Raw genomic sequence first — 25,332 nt, 5'->3', positions numbered from 1 at the left:
CATCCCCTGCCACTGGAAGGGAGGGGGTGCAGGAAATCAGGGGACAGGTTATAAGAGTTGGTATAAATTCTCATTATCCTACTCTCATTTGCGCAGTAATAAATTATTCTATGTTCCCCAAGTCAAATCTGTTTTGCCTGTGGTAGTAACTAGTGAGTGATGTCACCCTGTCCTTTTCTCAGCCCAGGAGCCTTTTGTTATGTTTTTTCTCCCCTGCCCTGCTAAGGAGGGGAGGAATAGAGGAGCTTTGGTGAGCACCTGGTGCCCAGCTGGGGTCAACCCACCACACAATGTTTTACAATGTGGCTTTAAATCAGTGCTGGAAGAAGAAAGGCAAGGACATCAACCCAATTTGAAAAAGACAGTAACAATTCAGCTATGTTTAACTGAATTAAGTTTAGGGTCAGGAATCATGGAGTAGAATAATGCAAACCAAGCTACCACACCATTCTGCCTCATTTAGTCTGTGATGATAATGAGGTATCACTGAATGCTAAATAGATTATACACGGAAATTTGGGCTTGGAAGGAAAGCTCTCATCCTTTTTATGGCAATGACAGAAACACCAAACAATATCTTGAACCAAATATTGAATGGTATAGGAGACATTCAGTGGCCCCTCAATCTCAAATTGAACATAAAAAAAGGTTCTTTAAAATTTACTGTCACAAATAATTGCTTTTCAGTGTCATCATTGCACATTGCTGGAAATAATTTTCCTGCACTTGTTCTTATCCTTCTCTAGTTATTTCCTGAGTCTTAAAAAATCTGTTTTAAATTTAGCCTTGCGAAGAATCATTTCAGTGCAATCACTGGATTTTGTTGAATGTAATTTTCCTGCAGTCAGTCTAATTTGTGGCTCTTATAGCTATTGCTCAGTCCTGTCCATTAAAGGCAGCCCCTCTACTGTTTGTTCCACTGCTAGTCACCAAAAAGTACTGGAAACATGTCAGCCTCAAGAAATTTGTATTGGAAAATGCATATATTGTAGGAAAATACATTCCAGAGGAACAAATTTTACGTTATGTTTGAAAAGCTAAAAGTAGTAACTCAAGTGTCATGAAAAAAAGAAGTAATTGTTACTATATTCTGCAGTTTGTTGTGAGGTCTTTGTCTCCCTTCTCACTTCTGCTCTGCTCTATAGTTATACAGTAAACCACACTAACCAGGACTTCACTCATCCCTGTACAATGCAGCTTGCAAGCCCACACAGAAATTATCTGTTGATGCTTTTTAGCAAAGATTATGCAATGCATAAAGATTTAGTTTTTTGGTGCATCAAAAATATATCCAGATATTTATATAAAAATTCTATTCATGCAGGATTTATTGTTTCTTAATTAACAGCTATTTTTAAATTTCTGTTTCTCTACACAAATAGTTATCCTCCTATGTGTACCATCCTACAGACAGAGCCATTGGTCATGCATGCAGCTAAAATTAGTTGTCATTTTTAACATCCCCTAGGGCTTCAAGTCTCACACTTTCTATAGTCACAGTCCTCTAACAACAATGATTAAAACAAATTATAACAACCTCAACAGTCCCATCAGCATGTTGTCCCCCACAGGGGACCTATGTTCTGATTAAAAAAAATATAGTCACAGTAAATTTTTAGTGAGGATTTTCCATGCTTAACTGGACATGCCATCACAATATAATATTCCAAGTTCTCCCTGCAGAATTTAGGTAAATTCTATTTTGTGGAAAAGAAAACATAGGAATCAAAGTCACAGATTCAAACACCTGAAAAACTTCCTGTATAACTTATCAAGTTCAATATTAGTAATTAAAAGTTTCAGCAAAGGGTACTGGAAACACTGTATTTGTGTTTTGTAGCAGCTAGTCATAGAATAAAATACAAGCAATAGTCAGGAACCTAGGATGAAACCCAAGATTCATTCCTTCTAAAGGGTGGCCAAATCATGGAATCATAAAATTGAGTTTCTCTTGAATTATGAAATTTTTATATTTGTTCCCAGAGGCCCAGTATCAGGGATATGGTTCTTTTCCATACACTTGAGCTTACATTAAGTCAAGATGTTCTCCAGAAAGGTGAACAAAGCCATTAAAAAAAAATACTATATATGAGGTGTGTGCTAAATGGGCCATAGGAATATATGTCAAATGAGAAAAGCACATACTAAATAGCTACTTGTTTAGCTAATGATAACAGCAACCATTCAAATCAAAATGTAGGTAAAAACTGGATCACCCCATGTGTGCACAAAATAAGTCAGTTAATGGTTAGAATTTATACCTTAGAATTTTTAATTTTTACAGTATTTGTATGCTTTTCCATGTGGACATTCTTGTAAAATATGCAAGATTTATGTGGGTAAAAAAGTGCCTGAAAATAGAGGGTATGATTCTCCTTTCTAAAAGACAGCATTGACTGAAAAGATCTCCTTCAGTGTGTGTATCTGGGTTATTTTGGTCATTCCCAGTCCTTCAGCCCTTTCTCAGAACCCCAGCTGCTGCAGGCTGCGGCCAAGGAGAGGGGCAGGGACGGGCACCCACTGCCGCTGCGGCCATCCCGTCCCCTGTGAGGGTTTGGTGCAGGGCCCGGGGCACCCTCTGCTTGAGGGGCAGCCAGATGTCGAATTCCAACCCAGCTACTGATGCTGGTGGTGCAGCCATGGTTCATGGGTGTTTTAGCCTCCTTTTTTGAACACCTCCTTCCTCCCCCAGCCAGAGCTTGGCACCCTTGTGCGCCTCCTGGGACCTGCTGGGACAGCAGATGGAAATTCAGGAAAAACGGACTTTTGCCCCAGTTGCCAGTGGCTACAGATATTTTTCAAAGGCTCCATCTTAAGCATAGCACCCCAAAAAAGCTATTTCTGTCAGAGCAAATGGGGGCCAAGCTGTTTTCTTTTGTTTTCCAGCTGCTCTTTTGTGCTGCGGCCTGTACTTAATCCTCTGTGACATGTGGCCCAGTTTATTCCCTGCTAATGAGAGGGATACATGACTGCAGATAGAGCTGTGATACCTGAATTTCCAGCTGGAGGCTCAAACCTACACACTGTGCCTCCTTTCACTCTCGCCCCTCTCCCCCTGCAGCAAATGATTTCTATGTTTGTGTTCGCTGGGCAGTGCACTTATGGAAATCCTCTCTCCAGTGCAGTGTGTAAAATGCTGGCTGCATTGGCAATGTAGAGATATATGCACGTATGCATACAAGCACAGTTTTCTTATATTCATTAATAAGTGGCTGGAGATAAAAGTAAGGGGAGTCTGGTATTTCCATAACTATTATACAGGTCAGATGAAATAAATTTTTCTGTGCAGTGATTAAGATTGATGTGGTGTTCCTCTAACCCTGTTTGTCATCTTGCCTCCTCAGGAATTATTTCTATCACTGCTTACTTTTAAAAATCTGAACATAACTACTCATCAAAATAAAATATGGTTTTTAGGTTATGTGGTTTTTAGAAAGGAAGGCACTGGGATTTGTTAGGTTTGACATGTTTACTGTGCTCTGAGGCCAAATGTAAAATATAATACATTTACCAATTTTACATGTAAGCATTTATTTTGTAATGTTGAGAGAATTGGTTAATATTGTAAAACATAAGTCATAGCAGCAATATGAACTAAATTATTCTTATATTAAATTTCATAGTAGTAAAGCCAACAAAACATAACACTTTTTTCCTAAGATTTTAGTCACAACTGCTGAGGAAGGCTACACAATAAAATTTGTTGTTGTAATTATTACAGTAGCAACACAGCATCTCTTGCAGTCCCTACTTGGGACTTAGAATTCCCTCTGCACCATGTTAGCTGCATTAAATCAGGCATTGGCAATGGAATGTAGGCTTTGTGTTTCTATTACAGCAGTGATTATAAGTCTTTGGTCAGAAAAACAAAGGCTAGCTACACTTGGGAACAATTCAGATAGAAAAAGAATAATTCTTGCCCTAAAAATCTTGCAGTCTTCTCTCCCATTTATGAAGGGAGCCCATTTAACCAACTTCCATTACAGCAAACATTTAGCTCCCTGAAATAAGGTACTAGAAAGAACTAGAAAGAATAATTAGTACCAATGGCAGTCAATACCAGTGCAATGAAAGGAAATGAGAATGAGGCAGGATTGTTTGTAAAAACAAAAGGGGTGTTTATAAATGTTATGAGAAGGGAAGGTAGAAGCCATCCCTCAAGGTCCTAACAGTGGCTGCTGTGACTTTGATATTTCTCAAATGAATTAAATTTGCTTTGGTTTTAAATATAAAACCCTAAAACTGGAGAATTAGTCCTTTATTCTGTCCTATACTGCATAATGTCTTTTTGGTTTAGGTCAGTACAACCATTTAAACCCTGACTGAATAACTGCAGATTTTTCTGAAACTGCTGTCTTCTCATTTTCCCATTCACAGCCATTATGCTGACTTGCAGAGATTCTTTCATGGAGTCTGACAGCAGGAATGCAGCAGCTTGGATTCTTACACTGGAAAAGGTATTGCATCTTCTTTGTCAGAAGAAGGGACAAGGATATTAGAAAATCTTCCTTTTTGAATTTGGTCTCTTATCAAGGAGTCAGCAGCCAACAGAATGAAGCCACTACACATACCCAGTCACTCATTAATTTTTTAATTCATTGCCAAGTAAAGGGTCACTGACTTATTCTTTCTGTTCTTGCAGTGTTTTAATAAAGTCAGACAGTTGTGGCCTTGTGCGGCTCTTTGCTTTAATCCTGCAGAAGGCTCAGGGAGAGCCAGAAGTGACATCCCCTAGATGTGTCTCTGGGGCATGAGAGCCTGCATTGGTCCTTTCAGGGATCTCTCTGCTCATGCTGGCATTGCACGGGTCAATGCCTTAAACCTGTGCTAGTGTTTACTCCCCTGAAATGAATAATGCAGATATACAATGAATCTGCTAGGTTTAGGTGCTGGTTCTGCAGGTTAGTTCAGGCTGGGTTTTTCCTTTGTTTTTACAAGCTATTTCTGATTTCATGAAAGGTTAACTTTTCATTTGGTAGCAGGTGTCAAACAACATCTTTTCTGGTAAACACACACATAGACACGGGTTTAAAAAATGTTAAATTACAGATTTGTGTATTCCTGAAAATAAAGTTATTTGAAGGATTTACAAAACCTATGAAGTATAGTATTCTACTACTTTTTCAGGCCTTGGAAAGCTTTGATGATAATTAAATAGTTCTACTGTCATTGGGAGGCAAGAACTGATGGGGGATCTCTGTGAAGATCGTGACTCAAGAAGAACATTTTGGTGTAATAATGAAAGCATATTTTTTTCAGGGGCATATACCCACTGTTACACTTTAAGCAAGAAATATTCTCAACAAAGAAGGTGACTAATATTTCAAACTCAATTTTTTTTTTAAAGTGGTCATTGTTTTAAGCCAATGGCTCCTCAGATTTTAAACAATGCTGCATTCCTTTCTGAATCAAGCTGGCTTACTGGTGTTGGTAAGAGAAGCTAAGCTAACATTTGGGCTAGCACTTCATGATTAATGGTGCTTTCATAGCTTTCTGAAGTTTTACTATATGCTTAACACAGTAATCAAATGTGTAGCAGAGATATTGTAAATTATGTTCTTTATAATTTATGGGACAACATAAGTAAGAACTGTGTTTGTGAATACTTAAGAAATCTTCATAGAATACAAATTGTTTTCCTACAAAGTAGCAGTTCGTAGTAGAGTAGCATGTAAAATATTTTGTAGTACTACATCTAGTGTGATTTTAGTGTAAAGTATTTAATAAATTAATTATTTTACTGGCTAGTTGGAGATAAAGCTGCACACTATTGGCAGTGTCTGATAGGAGGGAAGGGGATTCAGAGCCTTTCTCTGACTGATACAGGGTCCTAAAATGCCTGTGTGCTGGTTACTGCTCTGGACATGTCCCCACCACAAACCAGAGTGAAGTAATGACACACCAAGTGGGCCACTGAGCTGGCCCATCCATGGGGTGTAATGCAGCACCTGGCAGAGGTGCTCGGCTCAGTGTAGGAACCAGTTCAGCCTCCACCTTGTGCAGCTGAAGCAACAATGGGATGCACGGGTAGAAATTTTCAGGCAGCACTGCAGCCAGTAGACATACATTATTGCCCCTTTGGTTTTCATCAAGAATTTCTGTCCTAATAAAAGAATTATCAAAATAATTCTATGAATTGATGATTTGGATTGTTTCAGAGGAGTCATGGATAGCTGTGCACAACAGCAATGACTACAGATATTAAAACAAGTAAAGACAAGACTAAACAAGTAAAGACAAGACTAATGTCAGTTTCAGCCCTATATTTCCTTTGAATTTGTCTGCACTGTCCTCTCAAATAGCAATGGAAATAAAAACAATTAATGTAGGAGAGGCACTCAAGCTGCTGAGTTCAGATTTTGCCTCTCTTTTTTTTTTTTTTTTTTTTTTTTTTAATTATGTCCTAGCAATAGGAAAACCATGTCAGTGTGTCAGTGTGTTACTCTTTTTGGTTGTTTCATTAATCAATTTTTAGGGAAAAAAATACTGAAATTAGAAAGAACACAGAATGTCCCTATGCTTTCATGAAGACATATTGAGTTTATCTCCTGGAGAGATATGTTTAAAGGAAAGGGGATCCCAAAGGAGACACATGAACTATTGACTAAGTAGACAGAGATGATTAGGAAAAAAATCCTTCTTAAAGGCACAGGCTGCTGAGGTGATACTGGATTTGTCTTTGTGCTGGAAGAAGGTGTGTTATACCTTCTCGACCCATGACCTATACCAAGTCAAAGAACAAGCTTTGATTTGAAGTAATGCTACAGACATTTCACCAGATGGGCTCATTAAAACAAGGTATGTCCTGTGCTCTGGCAAACACCTCTTATGTAGCCATTAAGTAGAGATTAATCATGTTTCTGCACCAAGGCTACTCCTGAAGCAAAGGGGCAAAAAGTTTGATTTATTTCTTGGCCCATAATAGGCATCCCTGGCATTTTTATTTCCTTTTAATGTATTAAAAAGTATGATGATATTTTTATTAATGAGGTGCTGTGCCCAGCTGGTTTTGCCCTCCAAGTGGGATGCCGCCCTGGCAACTCTGTGTAAGAAAAGCCTTTGCAGCCTTGAGATTTTGTGACCTTGGTTTGGACCTTTTTTCTGGCCATTTTCTGTACCACAGAGGTAATCTCTAATGCCAGCATATTTAGAGAGGGGAAGGTCACATCCTCACCCCTGCCACTGCTTTCTCACACTCCCTCATTGTCACAGTGATTTTCATGTGGTGCTGATCCATGCCTTGCATGAATCTCCTGCAGACAATGACGAAAACTTCCAGTGTTTTTATATTCTGCTTGGGAAATTGATGTAGCTTGCCCCAGAGTGGAACCAAAAAGGGGGTTATAACATAAATTTGCTCTATACTTTGAAGACATACTGTGTATATATTAAAACCTTGGTCTTAACCCTCATCTCCAGGACAAATTCCATCTTTTCTGCATCACTCAGTTTTTCTTCAGTTCAGTGGTTTGATCATTGGTTCACATGAAGAAATGAACATTTTTAGTGCTTGGTTTGAATTTAACCCAACAGATTGGTGGAGAGAAATTTTCTTTGTGCCCTCTGAGAGCCAGTATCCATGTACAGAAGACATGCCTGTCCAAACTAGATTTCCATTGACATGGTCTTTTTAAGGTAAAAATTATCTAAAAACATTCTTTTTTTTTTTTTTTTTTTACATTGTAGTTTTGTGGTCCATCACTTATATTTATTATTTAGATAATTTTAAACAACAGGGTAAAATTCCATAGAAGAATTTGTGTGTGGGAACAAATTGTAAATTTTTTTGCCAGAGAAAATACACAGAATATTTTTGAAAGATGGTCTCTTCTTATATAAATTACAGTTTCAAATACTGTATTTTTCAAATTACTGAGAAGAATACACATTGAACTTGAGTAAGATGGACTTACATCTATCCACGAGTTGGGTATCCTCCTTCAAAGTGCATATAGGTTTTCCAAACATTTCCAGCCTCTGTTTTCCATAATTTTTCAGTTTGCAGATGAACATGCACTAGTGCCCTAGCAGACCAGCTGCAGTGGCACTCAAAAAATGAATCTTAACACAACATCCTTTCAGAAACAAATGAAATTTAATAGCAGTTAAAATGGTTATGATGTGAATTGAAGTTTTTCAGTAATCTTAGTCCATTTCTCTGCCTGTGAGAAAGCTGGTAGGAAAGTGCTGTGGCCAACTTGCTTCTCTGCTGATTTCACAGGACCGAAATATGGGAGAAAACTACAACTATGACTTGAAAAATTATTACTGGAGATAACATAGAATATATATTTGCATGTAAAACCACTGATTTACCAGAAAATAATAGTAAAGTAAGATCAGTTCCTTGGCTAGGAAAAAAAAAGTCCCAAGAATTGTGGGGAGAATACCAAAAGCTGTGGAGGAGTTAGGACCAATTTTTTCACTCAGTATGTAAATCGTGAAAAGTAAAAAAAGTTATGTAAGATCAGTTTATATAAGAATAATTTATATAAGATAGCAAGACTTATATAAGTTATCAAAACTGCACAAATGACCAAAAATAGGACAGTTTTATTGCATCTTAATTTCCCTCTACGATTCATCTGGAAATTGTCTTATGGACAAAACTTGTCTTGATCATGGGCATTAAAACCCTCACAAAATAAACAAAACCCTCCTACACCCACCCTTAACCCACAGTTTTCCTAGAAACCTACAATGTTTACCATCAGTAATTCTTTTAATACACATTTACAATCCTCATTTTCTTATCTCCACCAAAATAATGGATCTCACACCCTCTGAGAAAGGTAGTGAAAAACTCTCAAACCATAATGAAAACAAACCTCTTTTCCTAGGATTCAAATATAATAATATGAATTATCATTTCACTTTGTCATGGCACTCAAAGTTATTACAAATGCCATTCTTAAATTATAGGATGACATTAAAAAGATTCTTTGCATACTTTGTTGGCAACAGATCAAAAGTTTAATGTCAAGTGATTGTTTCTTTGTTATCAAAACCTTTTATATCAAGTATAACAGAAAAGCATAGCTTAAATGCTAAAAGATGTAATATTTACATAAAAACCAAGTTTAAAACCAAAATATTTTAATAACTTTGAAAGCAGTTCTCATTTATGAACTTGGCTATAGAATTTATCACAAATTTCTTCATTTATTATCTAAACATACTGTTTATTTTCTTTTGGTAACTACCCAATTCAATTTTCAGGTGTTTTTATTTTGATGCCTTGAGTTTAAAGTATTGTTCTAATAGTCTGAAGTGATTTAGCATAATATTGTAGTGTGTCTTGCATTGTAAGATTATTAAAGAAAGATTTTTAAAATACATTTAAAATACAGATGATGTAGATGCAAATGTTTTCAGGTTTTCTCTACAACCATACCTTTCTTTAGGTTTGTTGAAACATCCTTAATACTGCATCTGCCACGTATATTAAGAAAAGGGTTTTGAAACTGCTTATCTAGGAGTATGAAGTAATCAAAAACAAAACAATATATCTCCTACATTTTCAAAGGGAGAATAATATTTTTACATTTCTGAAAGAACTCCACTGATCCATATTTGAAATGTCAGCATTCTACCTTACACCAAGAGGTGTTTCAAAACAAGTAACACTTCTAAAAGAATTTTGTTCGAGTGTTTTTATCACTCAGCATAAGCAACAAGAAATGGGGGATGCTAGTCTTCTTCAAGTACTAAAAGCAATTCATAAATATGGAGTCAAGGACAAACACAGAACATATTTTGCACTTGGAAGATCAATTGAAGAACCATGTTAGCTTTTTTGTTTTTCAATTTTTTGAAGCCCTTTCCTCCATCAGAAAGTCTAAGCTTTTGCAGTAGGATGAGAAATTTCCCAGCCATTTTTGCTATTTCTACATAAGATGTATGCCCAAGACTGCTCTGTATCTGTGATATTCAGCCATTTTGGAGGTAAAGGGAGAAAAATCAGCCACTGAATTTTCACCAACGCCCCAAATGCTGCCACCTTTGCAGCCTGCCACACTGTGTATGCGTGCATAATGTAAAGCAGCACAAGAGGCTGACAGCAATGCTCGCCAGTTCCAGGAGCAAAAGTATTCAAGATTCAAGGGTGGTGATGAGCCCACCGAGTGCAAGGATGCTGAAATTTCCTACCAAGTATTTCTTCTGGAAAATACAGGTTTTTGTGTATCAGAGGATTAATAATTAGAATGGGCAGGTAGAAAACTGATTTCTGTGTTTGGAAGAGAACTAATTAGAGAAAATTAAAAGAGCCTCTACTTTGGCATTAGAGTGGGAAATGCTTTCTAAATAGTCTCAGCATTAACTTAAATTACACTTATGGGAGAGGATGCTTGAAAAAACTGCAAAAACCTTTGTTGCATTTTGCCAGACATTAAGAAGAAACAGTCTTAATAGGAGTATGCAAAATAATGAAAGAGAACAAAATAATGAAACAAACAAAAAAATTACAGTATTATAATTTTTTGTCTAAAAATGATTGGTAGGAGACAAGGAATGGTTGACAGTCAGCCTTGCAGATACACTCTGCTTCAGCACAGACACCTGTTGGGCATTGACCTTTCCCTCCTCTGTCTACACACTGACACTTTGGTCCCATCTGGGGCACCCCAGTACTAGAAAAATTGTCCATTGAGCATCCTAAGCACAGAGAGGATCCAAAAAGGACTAATGGATCTAAGCCTTACTGTGTTTAAGGTGCCCATTAACCTGAATTAAACTTATTATTATTATTAGTAGTAGTAGTAGTAGTATTAGTAATAGTAATAGTAATAGTAATAATGTATATTTGCAAACCCTGTTTTTAACATTGACTCCAGCAACTTATAGTATGTTGTTTATTATTCCTATTTTCTATAGGGAATATGTATTTCCCTCTATAGTAAAAAGGATTAGAACCTGATCTTTTTACTAAAAGTCAAAGATTAGCAGTAATCTCCACATTTCTCTTCCTTCCAATATTATAGCTAACATTAATGTAAAATATTTAGAGAAAATAGATTTGGGACAATTATATAAGAGAAATTCCTTTAACCTCCATAGAATTCACTATTGCCAATAGGGACATTTTTCATGGGAAATTTCTGATTAAAGTTTTCAATGAGGAGAATGTGATAGAATCATTACTTTTCTCAAAAGTTTCTCGGAACCTCTAGAACCTTTCCACATTTCACAATTTCATAAATAGAAATGTATTCCCAAATTTATTTAATAATTAACATTTTTCCAGAACTAGTCTTTGACATTTAGATCGTTTGTTTTTTATAAGAATAGTTGCAAGCAAGTCTTTTTGTTCAGCTATTTCTGACTTGGAACACTTTGTTCCTACTTGTTGAATCAAACTGAAATCTACCTTAATTCTTATGGTTGAGCTCTTTGTTTCTAAAGACTGCCACTGAGGCTTGTGGGCTGGGCACTTCTGCTAGTCAGAAAGAAGTGCAGAAACTAAGGGTTGCAAGAGTGATGTTGGTAGAATGTACAAATATTGATGTCAATCCAATTAAGTTTCAGTGAAAATGTATCAAAACTGTAAATGTTTGATTTATCTCAGGAAAGAAGAGCAAGATGATTATAAAAATATCTCTCCAAATTAAAGACATAAAATATATAACATAGCAGAAAGAAAACAAGCTTTTTGGTCAATGGACAAAATAAATCCATGAGTATGTATGCTATTCTTCCTGGATCACAATAAATTGTTGATTACCCCTGTCAAAGCACGGTGTAAAAGTTGCACCGTCTCAGAAATGGTTTTACACTTGTGAAATTCCATTCCACATTGCTTCCTTATCACATCAGGCTCATGACTTCTACTGCAATTCCATTGTCTGAACTACAATCTAGTTTCAAAGATGCTGGAATAATTTTCAATATTCTTGAGTCTCATTTGTTCTAAAACAGGCCTTTGAACACATGGGGGATTTGCAAGATGGCCAGATGTTCTCTGTCCAAAATGTGTGATTTCAAGGTTATGAATATTCATACCTGGGCTTCTCAGCACTTTAGTATATCAAAAAATAATTAACCTGGCAAGAACTCCAGTTTCTGGTTTGCCCATTTAGTGGCAGTACTAATTTTTAAAAAGCAAATTAAAAATCCATGAGGGTAGGGTTGAGGCTCTTTTGGTCACTTGCAATGAAGCCATACCCTGGATTTACTGAATTCTTGTCTTCCCACACCCAAGGATGTATCATTTCATGACTGTTTTAACACCTCAAGCAGTTATTTCAGGGTCATTAATTACAACTTATCAAAGTTGTTTCTGAAATAAAATTGTATTTTTAAGGCTGGAATGTATTTTCAACCTGTCAGCTTTGAAAATATAGGGTTAAAAGAGAGTGCAACAAGAGAAAATGAATTTTAAACACTTAGAATGATGTTTGAGACTTAGAGCAGAAACAAGCAAGCCTGCATTGAGGCTGATAAGCTTCTTAAATCCTGCAGGGCTTCTTGTACATCACTATCTTTTTAAAAGGTTCATTTAAGCAAGTAATTTAGGGTTGTGAGCTTTTTTCCCCCACTCTAGATATGCACTCTGATGAGTTTAAACAGTAACACAGTGCTTCATGTCTTTAGCCATACCAGCTTAATCCCCTCAGCTCATAAACACACAGAATTCATATAGCATTGTCTGTTTAAAAAAACTCAGAAAGAGTGACAGGAATTCTGTTCTTGTTAACCTCCCTTCATCTCCTCATTGACCTCTATGCTGCTTGGAAGATGTTTTCTTTATTAATTTGCTCTGTACTTAGCACACAGGGGCTTTGTTGCTAAATCTGGAATTCACTGTGTGGGACTTACACTGTCTGTACTTACACAGTCCTTGCTAAGAGCCACATGACATTGACGGCAGAATCACAAGGCAGGCTGGAGGCTACACCATCCAGCTGGCCCTTGGGACTATATGTAGACCACTCTTAACTAATAATTTGGGAAGGGAAATGTTGGGTACAGGATATCTACAGTGTCCTCCAAAGCATATTTATCTGCTCCATGACCACACCTGGTCTCTGTGCAGCCTCTGGCTACCAGATCTATCTTGTCACTAATGATGTCAGGCAGAGGGATTGGAGCTTTCCCTGCAGGAGCCCAGTGCCCTGAGGACATCTGCAGGAAGAGCAACAAACATCTAAGTGACATGAATGCAATCTGGATTCAGGAGGTTTTTCCAGACTCTGGAGATGCCCGAGTTTTGTTTTGAACAGTTACCAGGAATAGCTGCCCCTACGGGTGCATTGCCATGTGCTGTGTCAACATTGCTGTTGGTCACAAATCACATTCTTCTGCTGGATGCTGGACAATCCCCACTGCCTAGGCCAGTTCAAAATAAGCTGTGGAACTAGCTCAGACCTGAACTGATAGGTTCCCACCAGAGTGGAGGATAACACTAATTAACAGCAAGGAAACAAGTGAATGTAGTTAAGTGAATGCACCCAATATTAGTTGTTTAGACCCCAAGGTAACAGAGAAATAGTGGATTTATTATATTGTGTACATTGAGAAAGGATGGCAGAGTCTTTCTCACATGAAAGGCGGGTTTCCTCCAACACTTTGGTTTTGGCTGGCCTGTCAATGCCCCAGGAAGGCTGAAAACCTTGTGCCCCTGCAGTCTGTCAGTGCCCCATTGCAGGGGCTCCAGTGGCCAGCCCGCTGTACCCAGAGCAGCTTGGCTTGTTCAGGACAGCACCAGCAGTGTATCGGGGTGAAACCTTCATTGCAACTCACAAAGAGAGAGCCCTCCTGCATCTCCCCGCTCTTAGTCAGGTATGCTCTCCACTGCCAGCAAGAGCTGGTGCCCTAGAAGGACTCACACTAAACACTTCACAAAATTACACAATTTATTAATAAACACACTGATAATAGGAAATTGGGACAAGTTAAGTTTTAAAGATTGACAGTAATAGTGATGGACTGCAAAGAAAATTTAAAACAACATACAGACAAATTCTAATCATTACAGAAATCTAGATCAGGATAATAATTTAGTACCCATAGAATATGGTTCTTACCCAATAGGTGTCCTGATGTAGAAGAAGACAAATTCAACCAATCAACTGATCCCCAGAGTTACAGTGGAGTCCTCCCAAACTTCTCCCTGTCCCTAACTCACTTTTACCCTGTGTCCTTACATTTAGATGGAGCTTTAGTGGCTCTGGTCACACATACTTTTATTATTGATTGGTGTAAAATGCTCTTGCTTCACTCTCAAAAACACAGCCAATAAAATGTGGGGTGCATGCCCAGTGGGGTGATCATACCTGGGAGTTGGGTAATTTTGGCTGGATGTGTGTTGCTATTGCAATTATATTATAAAGGATCAAGTTCACCCAAGGAGAGAAATTTCTCCTCAGCTGCTGGTTCAGCAGCAAAACATCTTCTCCTCTCTCCCATGGGTGGCAGCTGCTGCGCAGTTTTTTGGCTGCGTGGCACCACTGAGTTCCCATCCCTGCAAGGATTTCAACAGAGCCTGGCCAAGGTGTCTCCACTTTGCTCCACCCTCCATTTCATCTTTCTCAGCATGTGTGTGGTGAATTGTCATAGAATGCATTTCCTGCATGCCAGCTGCATTCCATCCTGGAAGCAGCAACTGCATTTCAGACCATAATTTCCTCACTGTCAAAGCATCTCTTAGAATGTGAATATAACTTCCCAGTTTTCTCTGATTTCACCCCCAGTCATCCCACTACAGCCCTCCTGGACTGTAATCAAGAGTACTTTCTATTTCTCTTTACTTACATTGCTGAAGTGGCCTCCTCCTGGCAGCTCCATCACCACTTCCCTCCTTTCTGAAGACTTCTTGCTATGCAGTCAGAACAGTTGCAGAGATTTTGGTAAAAGGGTATATGTTAATGGCATCATCTGTCACAGAAATTTCTGCATGTCATCCAGTCTTTCTAGAAAGAATTCCCTCTTTAATCACAGCAAAAGGTAGGAGTGATGCAGACAAGGTATTTTTTCACTTTCTTCCAAATGATAACAGAGCACATTACTTAACACCGGTTGATGGTCACTGGGAAAAACCATAGTTGTATCTACAAGTTACCCAGGCAAGTGCTTATTGCTGTCTTCTGAAAATTGCATTATATAAAACTGAATTTGAATCACTACCAGTTTATATATGGTGGTTTATTTACAACTAATTGATCTTCCTTCTGCTTTGTATACTCAGAGTTGGGCTGTACTTAGCCAAGAATAGGAATCATTAGATGCCTTATTGTGTTAGCACCATGTAGTTGTGTAATACTTTTCCTAAAATCCTACTAGCTTTTTTTTTCTACACTTGGTTTGTATAGAGAAAGGACTTATACATGATAATGAAATACTGCCTTGCTATTTTATATGCTGAGCTAATATTTAAATTTAATCAATCATTTTGTCATACATGAAAGAATGATACCAAGACAAGCTTTTATTCCTCAGACATTTGAAAATTGTCTTATAGCTCATCTCAGAGAAGATCTATCACCTGTCAAACAAAAAAACCCAAAAAAACATTCTTGATTTAGTACTGTAGAAAGCATTAAGTCTATATGCAGAGTAAGTCCATGGGGGGAGTATTACTGACCTGGACTTTATAAAACTATACCCAAATCTCTGGCAAAACTATCTTACTTCTACAGGCCCAAGAAAATGATGTAAATAGCTTCCTTTCCATCTAGCAAAACTATCCACTTGTGACAATGACTGTGAAAGCTTAGAAAGTGTCGCTGTGAAAAGTCTTTGCCTAATACCATGTTCTCATTTGCTACAGCAAAAATCTATCCTTTTGATCTGCTGTGTAAACAATGTTATTGCACATTGTTTATTTTGAGTAGTTTATTCATTGTCAGAAAAGACATTTCAGGGGATGCTCATGATCCTTTAGAGGATGTCAAAGCTCTAAGCAGATTTAGGTTCCTAAAATCATACAACCTTTGAATGCCTGCTTCAGAAAAGTCCCTACACGCTTTTTCCAGTCCAGTCCATCGTACTGGATGTTTTACTGGAGCTTTTGCTGGGACAAGAGGTGGGACAGAGCAGCTCTTCCTAGGGAGGACCTGAGCCATGAGCTGCTGTGTTCTGCTGTCATTTGCAATGCACCCAGGACTGCAGCCCCACAATATTCTGCTTTCTCATCACTTTGCTGAGCAGCCCACATTTCACCTTAAATACCTTTAAAGAGATCCACAAGCATTCTCAAAACAGAGTTCCTATACTCATGAAAATTATTATCACTTCTGGAGTACAGAGTGTTTTGCCTTTGGGTAAAGGGTGAAGGGGCATGCATGAACAGGATTTTCACTTCAAGTTCTTGATGCTATCGGACACAAGATGCTACTGGCTTGAAAAAAGCAAGCTGGCAGGAAAAGACAGGAGGCATATGGGACTTAGCCTCTCTGTGTCATGAGTAAATCCCAGGGATTAGTGTGAGAGAGCTAGTCCTTCTTCCTAAAAACATTGGGCTGTGTGTGTATATAGCAAAACATGGGATCATAAACTACTATTCTGTGTTTCATAGGAAGTGTTAAGACTTAGGTAAATTGTATTGATACACATATAGATTATAAAAGCGTATTATATTTTATACGCAGTTTCTACAGCCATTTTATTTTTCATTACTATCTGTTTTTCATTAGTGTCCCTTTTTCCTTTGCAAGATGAGCCTTGCAAACCACTACTGCTAAGTGATACTCTTTAAAGATGCATGCGGTCTGGTTGAAAAATTTAATAAAACAAACCATCCTTCATGCACATAGAGTGACAACTTTTAAAATTGTATCATGGGTTCACCTTGACTAATTCAAAAATCAGTGAATACGATCAAACAAGAATTGGAACTCTCCACAGGAAAAAAAAAGTAATTTAGAGAAGCTAAGCCAATTAATTTTTTTAAAAAAGAAAAGTGACTTTTCAAAAATCTATAAAAATATTTAAGATATTCCCAAAACATGGCATTTGTAAAAGTGTTGAGCACATCCAGGACTGGTATTTATTTTCAAAATGTATGAAAGCACACATTCAATTATCTGCAATAAAATCCTATCCTGCTAAGGTACAGAATAATTCTATACTACTGACATTTTTTAGGTCTTTAGGACTATACCCATGACTAAATGCTACAAAATGGAGAGGCACTTAATTATGCTGAAAAATCTTTTGAATTTTGTTTACAGAAAAAAGGAAGTATTTAATTCAACAGCAATAGATGAAAATTGCAGTTGTATTTTTTATCATTGACAGTATTATGTAGGAGTTTCTTGACAAGTCATGAATTCACTTATGCTGCATAACCTCATCAAGCAATTAATCTGAAAATTCATTTCACAATATCATTGATTTTGTTTTCAGGTGAAACTTTGACATATTATTTCCATATGTAAAACCTACTACAGGATAAGGTACAGAATAATAATTCCTTTGGAAGCCAAAAGACAATAAATAAAAATGAAAAGCATATACAACATACCTGAGTCTTATGTGATAGTGTTATCTCAAGCAGACATGTCTTTCCTAGATGACAGCTTCTTCATAGCTGTCTGATTGAGCTGTTGGCCCAGAACTGGGGTAGATAAACCCGTCTGTCATTCAGGTACTGTTTCCTCCCACCAAGATGCTACATGGCTCTCCAAACTTTCAGTTCCTTCTTTCCTGTGTTCCAAATGTGAGCCCAGATGCTGAAAGGGTCTGTGGTGGTATGTCACCCAGAGTCACCTGCTCCTTTGTGTCCCCCTCTTGAGCCCTTATCACAAAGGCTGCTTGAACCAGCTTCATAACCAACTTACACAGGGGAAAAAACATATCTGCAAAAGTCACTATTGCATTGTCAAATAGGGTTAGTAATAGACAGGCTCCAGTTTTAGACAGATTCCCTACTGTTGGTGCACAGATTTTGTGCCTTCTGCAAAAACTCAGTGTTTGGACTCATGTGAATCCCTGCAAAAGACCAGTACAGGTGGCTTACTTTGTAAAATACTGTGTTTTTTCCAGGAATTTAAATGCTGAACTTTCTGACTTGGTAGTGTCAGAGTATACTAATGAGAAGGTGGTGAGACAGAAAGGTTTCTGTGCCTGCTCCCGTGATGCAAAGCCCATCAGCTCTTGGCAGACGCGCCCATGCCCTGCTGACAGTGCCCTTGCTGCCTTTGCTGTGATCTTTGCTGGAGTTCCTGCAGACACCCACACGGCTTGGGCTGCTGCCATGTGCTACTCCTTTGTGTGGATGTTGGATGATGGGGTGAAGAAATGTTCAGCCCTATTTAGCAGTGTCAGGCCTTACAAGCCTTTGGTTTTGGCCCACTACCTGCTTAGTGCCCCCTTGGTTTCCCTGCATGATGCTCCAACTCTGCCTTCCTTTCCAGCTTTTTGCACGAAAAATGTGTTCCAACGCAAGGATTTGTGGAAAGCTATTTTACATAGATTGTTGAACTTAAATGCTTTCAGTTGTGTTCAATACAGAAGTGTTGGTGAAGGAAATGAAAAATAGTACTTAACAGAAAATTCCATCACATCAGATAGAATGAAAAATAGTGGCTATTGCTGACAAATGCCTGTAAGGTTAATTACTCATCAAAGCAATTCATCTGAGTTAAGCAGATGAACAAACTGAGCTTACCTAGCATCACTTTAGAAACAGAATGCTGCTTCAGAAGAACATAAATAACATTTCATATTATCCAGAAAGTTTAATATCCTGTCATTTTTTTATTAATATAAAGCTACTGTGTTTATTAATCATGAGATTTGGGCAAGTTCCACATCAAATTCAAGTAACTGAAAAGCCCTCACAAGGCAAATAAGAATGAGTAAATTTTGTGGACTATATTGACTGAAAAAACCACTCAGTGGTCTTTTAGCACCAACAGGTTTCACAGATAGTCCAGAATGACTTTACAGTATATTCCTCTAAAAATAGAAAATTATCTGCCGTATAGCTAAAGGTTAAATAACAAATCCTTATAATCAGTCTGTCACACTCACATGGCCATACATTTGCCTAGATGTGATCTTGGATCTCAGAGAATTTTCCCAAAGAAATTGACAAAATTTGAATTTAAAGTTTTATTTCTAACTGCTTCTTTCAAGCAAAAAAAAATTATCAGAAAATTTCTGTTTATTTCTATTTACAGTAAAAATTCATAACAATTCAGAAATAAAGGCAAAAGAATATGGAAGGTAGTATCATAAGAGAAACCTATTTCCATCTGAGAGAAGACAGAATTATTGACATGCTGAGGTTTTAAAGTCCTGCTCAATATGATAATATTTATTTGTATGTATACATGGTAATTGCATGTATGTGTATCCATAAAACTAAAAATTATTAAATTTCTCTTCTCTAAAGTTTGTAGCTAGCTGTCATTCTTTTTGTCTGAGAGTAGCCATTTCAAAGAGACCTCTAAACACTAAATCAGTATTAATTATTTTATTTGTTTAGGGATTGTATATATGTACATGAATCAAAGTTTGAAAGCTGGATTTCACAAGCAAATTTAAAGTAAAATATTTAGAAATAGTGTAACAACATAGCAAGTCCTTTCTCATTTTGCATTTTCATGCAAATAGCCACTGCACACTATAAAATACACTACATATAAATCAACTATTACCAGAATACCTTGATTGTAGGATTTTATTTTGTGTCCTACTATAAAGATTAAATACTGGTAGTATAAAATGTAGGTACTTTATTTTTTCTTTTAAGCCCAAACTCATCAAACGTTTACTGGGAACAATATTGTCCTAAGAGAAGGTAAATATTCCCTAATGTGAAATGAGAGTATTTAGGTGTATGTCAGCCTCTAGGCTGAAGAGGAATGAAAACAACAGCTTAGAATGCCAGATAATAAGAGAAATAAAGAAAAAAACCAAGACATTATACCTAAGAACTTATTTCCCAGGGATGGGAGAAAGCAGTAAGAAAATACAACTTTATGGAGGTATTTTAAAATCATCAGAGGAATGTGGACAAAAATAAGAAACAGCCAAAAAATTGTTTTACCATGCTGTGCTTCAAAATAAGCAACTTATTTTATGATCAATTGCTTTAATATTTGTTTGCTTCTCAACATGCAGCTGTTTAATGAGGGATAACTTTCATAATGCTTATTACTGTAATGGAGTCCTCAGCCCACAACAAAATACTGCAGGAAAGAAAAATAAAGCCCTAGAAAGATGAAAAACATGCATGCTTTTTAAAAGGAGACTATTTTTAAAAAATCAAAAAGGAAATTTTTATGTAGGAGATACCATTATATGTCATACTTCCTTTTTTCTGTCTTTTTAAAATTTTTATATTTATTTAATATCGTCTCATTTATATTAGTGTTAAACCAAAGGGTAAAAAGCAAATAGATGCACAGTCTTTCAGAAACCCATGTGTTCTTAAAACGGAACCTGTAGGAACTGCTGCAATTGTTGATTTCAAGAAATTATAAATTTCCATTATCAGAAAATGTGAAGTCAGGGCCTCACGTGTAGCCTGGCGTTGATGCCATTGACTCTTTGTTCTGTGAGCAAACTGAACAATGGCCTGAGACGAATCCTCAGGAGATGAGCTGTTGAGTGTGCTTTCATGGTGAAATGCATAATTATTTCACATCTTCCCACCAAACCCTTACATGCTTATGTGTATTGTAGTGTTATGAAAGTGCACATGGCTGTGGCACCTGGTTGGAAGGAATTCAGAAATCTAAGGAAAATGTACCTTCCTTTTGTGTGAATTTTCTCTTTTTACTTGTGGCACGGAAAAGCGTGTCTTCAACAAACGTGAATGTGAATGAATAATTGAATTTTATTCCTTTTATTCTGCTCATTCTTCCAGGTTTTTCTTGGATTTGTTTTTTTTTTTTTCTCTATGAGATAAAAAGCTACCTTCAGACTCTTTTTTTTTAAATAAAATACTACTTGGACAACAGTGGCGAATGTGCATAAGTGGGCAGATTGTAATGCGTCAATAATAAATATCAAAAGACAGAGAGGGTATTGTTGCTGCTTTTTTTTTTTTTTTCCCAAAATAACATATGTTAAGCTTACATTTTCATCTCAAATGTTCTGCTCTGCCAGGGAATGATCTTTTAAAAAATTAGTCTAAATTACTACAGGGCTCTATTTTATTGTAATTAGCCAACCCATTAATTAGATATCAAGAGTCTCTCACAAATGTGTTAGCAATATTTAATTGTTTGAACAGTGCGGGATTTTCTTTTCAAAGAAACCAAACAAAGAGGTGGGGAAGGAGTTAAGAATTATTATTGACAAGAGTCTCGGTTTTTGTCTTTTCTGCATTATTTACCTGTGATTTTTCATCTCTAGTAACAAAGACACAGTATTACTATGGAGACCAAATATCTTTGCTATTAATCTGCTCTCCTCATAAATTTAGACTTTATCCATTTTGCCCACTAAAGAGTAAAGCTGAGAAGTGAAGATAGTGCAGCGTGGTTCAAAGAAATAATGGGAAAAAAATTATTCTTTCTTTCCTGAGGTATCCCTTGAAGTGTGCATGTTCATTGTAAAGCAAGATAAATTGGGAAAAAAAGGGAAAGTAAAAAACTAGCCTCAGGCAGCCTTATGATTTATATAGGTTTTACATATGGCTGCATTTTGTTCTGTTCAATGAAAGACAAAAAGGGTACAAAGCACTTGGAATCTGAGTTGGCTGTTCTTAGTGTGGGTGTTCCCCACTGCCATTCCCCACGCAAGGGAGAAGAGCAAAGTTTGGACATCTGGAGGTGGAACTGAGTGCAAGAGGCACTGAAAGCCAGTCTGAAGAGAGATTTGAACAGGATTATTCCAAAGAGCGCTCAGTACTACTTTTTCTATAAGCAACTCTGGCACAAAGGTGAGGATGAAGTCTTTCTCATTGCACCTGGAGATGTCACAGCCTCTTTGATCATTGCTATGCCAATGTGCACAAAATTTGGAAGCAAAATTTAAGGCTGACAGCTACACAGTTTAACATCCATTCTGTATCTGACTTGGCGGTATTTAAATTTATGAAACTGGGTTTTTCCTTTGGGAATGAAGGATATGATGGGAAAAACAGGAGAAATTTTCAAATATAGAAACCAAGTTGCTGTCACATTCTCTCAGTCCTTGTATTTAGGTTGTTAAGAAAAATATCAGCTCAGTGCAGTTCATTAAAATACAGGCAGCAGGGAAGGACTGCAGCAGTGATGAGGTCTCAGATTCTGTACTTCAGGAGGTTTGCAGTTGTGCCCGTAGCTACCCTTGTTTCATTAGTACAGCAGACAAAAGAGTTGGAAAGAGATTCCTTTCCTTATCTGAAGAAAAGATTATCTAAAGACTTCAGACTTTGAGGTTTTTTTCCAAGATAAAATTATGAAGTTGAAAATATCAAACTATAATCTAACTTATTCTCCTGCTGTTTATTTTACCACTACCTGATGAGGCATTTTGCCCCAGAGACTTTCATCCAGCTCCTTCCAAACAGGGTGTCTTGGCAAACCTCTGCAAAAGGACCAGCATGAGATAGTCCGCACTGTCCAGGAAAAGCTGCGACAGAATAAAAACTGGTGTGACTGCTTCGTTTTAGGTACCCGCGGAAAAAAATGAGGCTGGAAGGTGAATATGTGCAGGTTTTTGTTTCTGTGAGATGGTCTTTAATGATATCTTATCCAAGGCTTTTTTTATTGTGTGGATGTTTGCACTGTCAGGTCACAATGATTTTCTCTTACCTTATGAATGATATTCACTTACACTTGTAATGAGTGTGCTTGATATATTCAAGTGTCTCCTAGCTTGCAGACACATACCTGAGACAGCTTTTTTTTGGTTTGTTTTAAATGAAATGTGGCTACCTCTAAATTGAAATATCAGCCAGGTATATTTGTAGAACAATCAGTATAATGGAGAATGAAAATGAGACTTTTAATATCTTTATGTGATCATATACATAATAAACTAATAAATGTTCAAATTGACCTTGATTAAAAGATCACAGCGGCACCAGCATCTGATTAGGATAGCAATACTCAGGGAAGTATAAAAAATCAAAGTAGGGATGTTGCTGAGAAAGTGCATAAACTTAAAAAAGCCCGTAAGACACAGGAGATCAAACCAGAGCAGATCTAGACAGTGGCGCTGGCACACTGCAAATGTTAACAAAACCCCACATGAGCACATTCAGAGCCCCAAGACCCCTGTCCTGTGTGCACAACACCCACGGCACCTGCACACCTTGTGGTGAGAACCACTCTGCCTGGAGGGCAGCAAGCTGCTCTTGTGTGGGTGGCAGTGCAACTCCTGCTGTTGCTGTTTCTGGTGCCTATCACAGAGCAGGTCTCAATCCCTGCCTACTGCCTTTGCTGCTTTGGCAGGCTGCACTTCAAACAATTTCTTCCTTTTCGATTACTACAATGCACTCCTCTGCCTGAGGAGTTCTGAAAAAAATGGGGGCCAAACCTTTGTATTAAGCTCTTTTCTTTCCATGTACCTCCTGGCTAATCACAGGACAGTAGGGCTAAGTGCTGCCACACGAATGCTGGCACCTTGAGAAAATCACTGTATCTGTACTGGGACCACAGTTGCTGACCCTGATTCCTAAAGTACCATATTAAATGGGCTTATTCCCTGTTGTAGTGTATTTTCAGTGCTCCTGATTTGCTCTTGGGTCCAAGATGCCCCATTATAAATATTGACTATAACTGTTTTACATCCACTTCTGGCCTGAAATAAATAATTTTCAAAAAAAAAACACCAACTCTGCTGCAGAATGAAGAGCAATATTTTTCTGGGTCTATATTTTACAGCAGGTGTTGATGTAAATCAGTTCATGTATTAATGCAAACCCAGTCCATCTGTACTGATGGTCCCAGAAAAAGATGGTAAGAGGGTATTTATCCTCTGTCTTGAATGAGCCTCTAATTAGGAAACATCAAGGTGCAGATAAAAAGTTCATTGAAGCCTAGAGACCTGTACTGGGATCCATTAACAGCAAATATCATTTACAGCTGTATTAGGATGTGGCAGGTCACTCAAGCCATGCTGAACTGGGAAATTGTGCTTGGCTGTGATAAGAGCAGCTGATAAGAGTGAGATAAACTGAACAATGGCCTGCAGTGGAACCAGATACTTTATCTAGGAACCAAAACCATTAAAGACCATACTCTACTTCCTTATGTTGTACACTCACTTGTTTCCCTCATAGTGTCAGGTTCACTAGTTCTTGGCTTTCTTGGGGATATCACAGCTGGTCTGGGAAGGCTGGGCACAATGCCATTCTGTTTTCTGTGGTGCCACTACTCACAGTTCTGTCTCAGCTGTTACTGGGCCAAGGTCCCTGAGTATCATCCAGCACTTATCTCTGCGCATTTCCCTAATCTCCAGCCTTCTGGAATCAGGACATCTCCTGACTTCCAAGGTCTTCCCTCCAGGTAGGATTTTCTTTCCAGATTCCCTTCTTATTTCTGAAATCCTTTCTTCTTTGCATGAACATTTCTTTTTGACCCTTTCTTTTCAGCAACCCAAATCTCCTTTCTCCAAATCTAAATAGTGTGTGCACAGAAGAACAACGAGCAACCAGTGTCCTCACTGGTATTTCTGGCTGATGTTACTTTATACATTGGAAGACTGATTGGAGTATTTTTAAAATTTACAACCTCTCCACACAAAAGTGTCTCCACCTGGACATTCAGTACTTTCTCACAGTTATCTGTCACCTATCAACACACAGTTTGAGCTACTTTTTCACCTATCATGCTATGAGGTTTCTCCTCCCAGTGAGAGCTCCAACAGCAGTCTCAGCAGGCTGGAGACCTATATCTAATCCAGCGGAGACCAGATGGCCCCTTCATCATTTCAGATGTGTAGAGTTCATGAGTGGGATTCAATCTCAGATTAAGACTAAGCATGAGCTAGATGTGTTGTTTCAGGCAAGGGAGATCAGTATGGGCATTTGATACCGTAGATGGAGTAAAAAGAATCATTCAACCAACAATCAGACATCTATTTTTAGGCAGGCTGAATTGCTTTCTTCAAATTTAGTCACTGCACTAATTTTTTTTTAATATCCTACTGATAGTTGCTGTAAGATTTTTTTATCCACAATAATATCATCTTTTTTTTCCATGCCAATACCACTGACATGGTCCTTTACTCATTTCATCCAGACTGTCCTTAGGAGCTAACTATCAATAAATTCATCATCAGTTCCACTCATGGAAAATGAACTCTTATTCCAGCTCCAATCTCAGCATTTCTGTGTATCCAAACACCTTATTCTTTGCACCTGAGATGAAACAAACACCTAATTTGTTCCTTAAATGTATTCCTTCCCCTTCCTCATTTTCCTAATGCAGCAAGAGAATTTTCTACTAA

This window comes from Melospiza melodia, chromosome 4 (genome assembly GCF_035770615.1).
Source record: "Melospiza melodia melodia isolate bMelMel2 chromosome 4, bMelMel2.pri, whole genome shotgun sequence".
Lineage (NCBI taxonomy): Eukaryota > Metazoa > Chordata > Aves > Passeriformes > Passerellidae > Melospiza > Melospiza melodia.
This window is presented reverse-complemented; position numbering follows the sequence as displayed.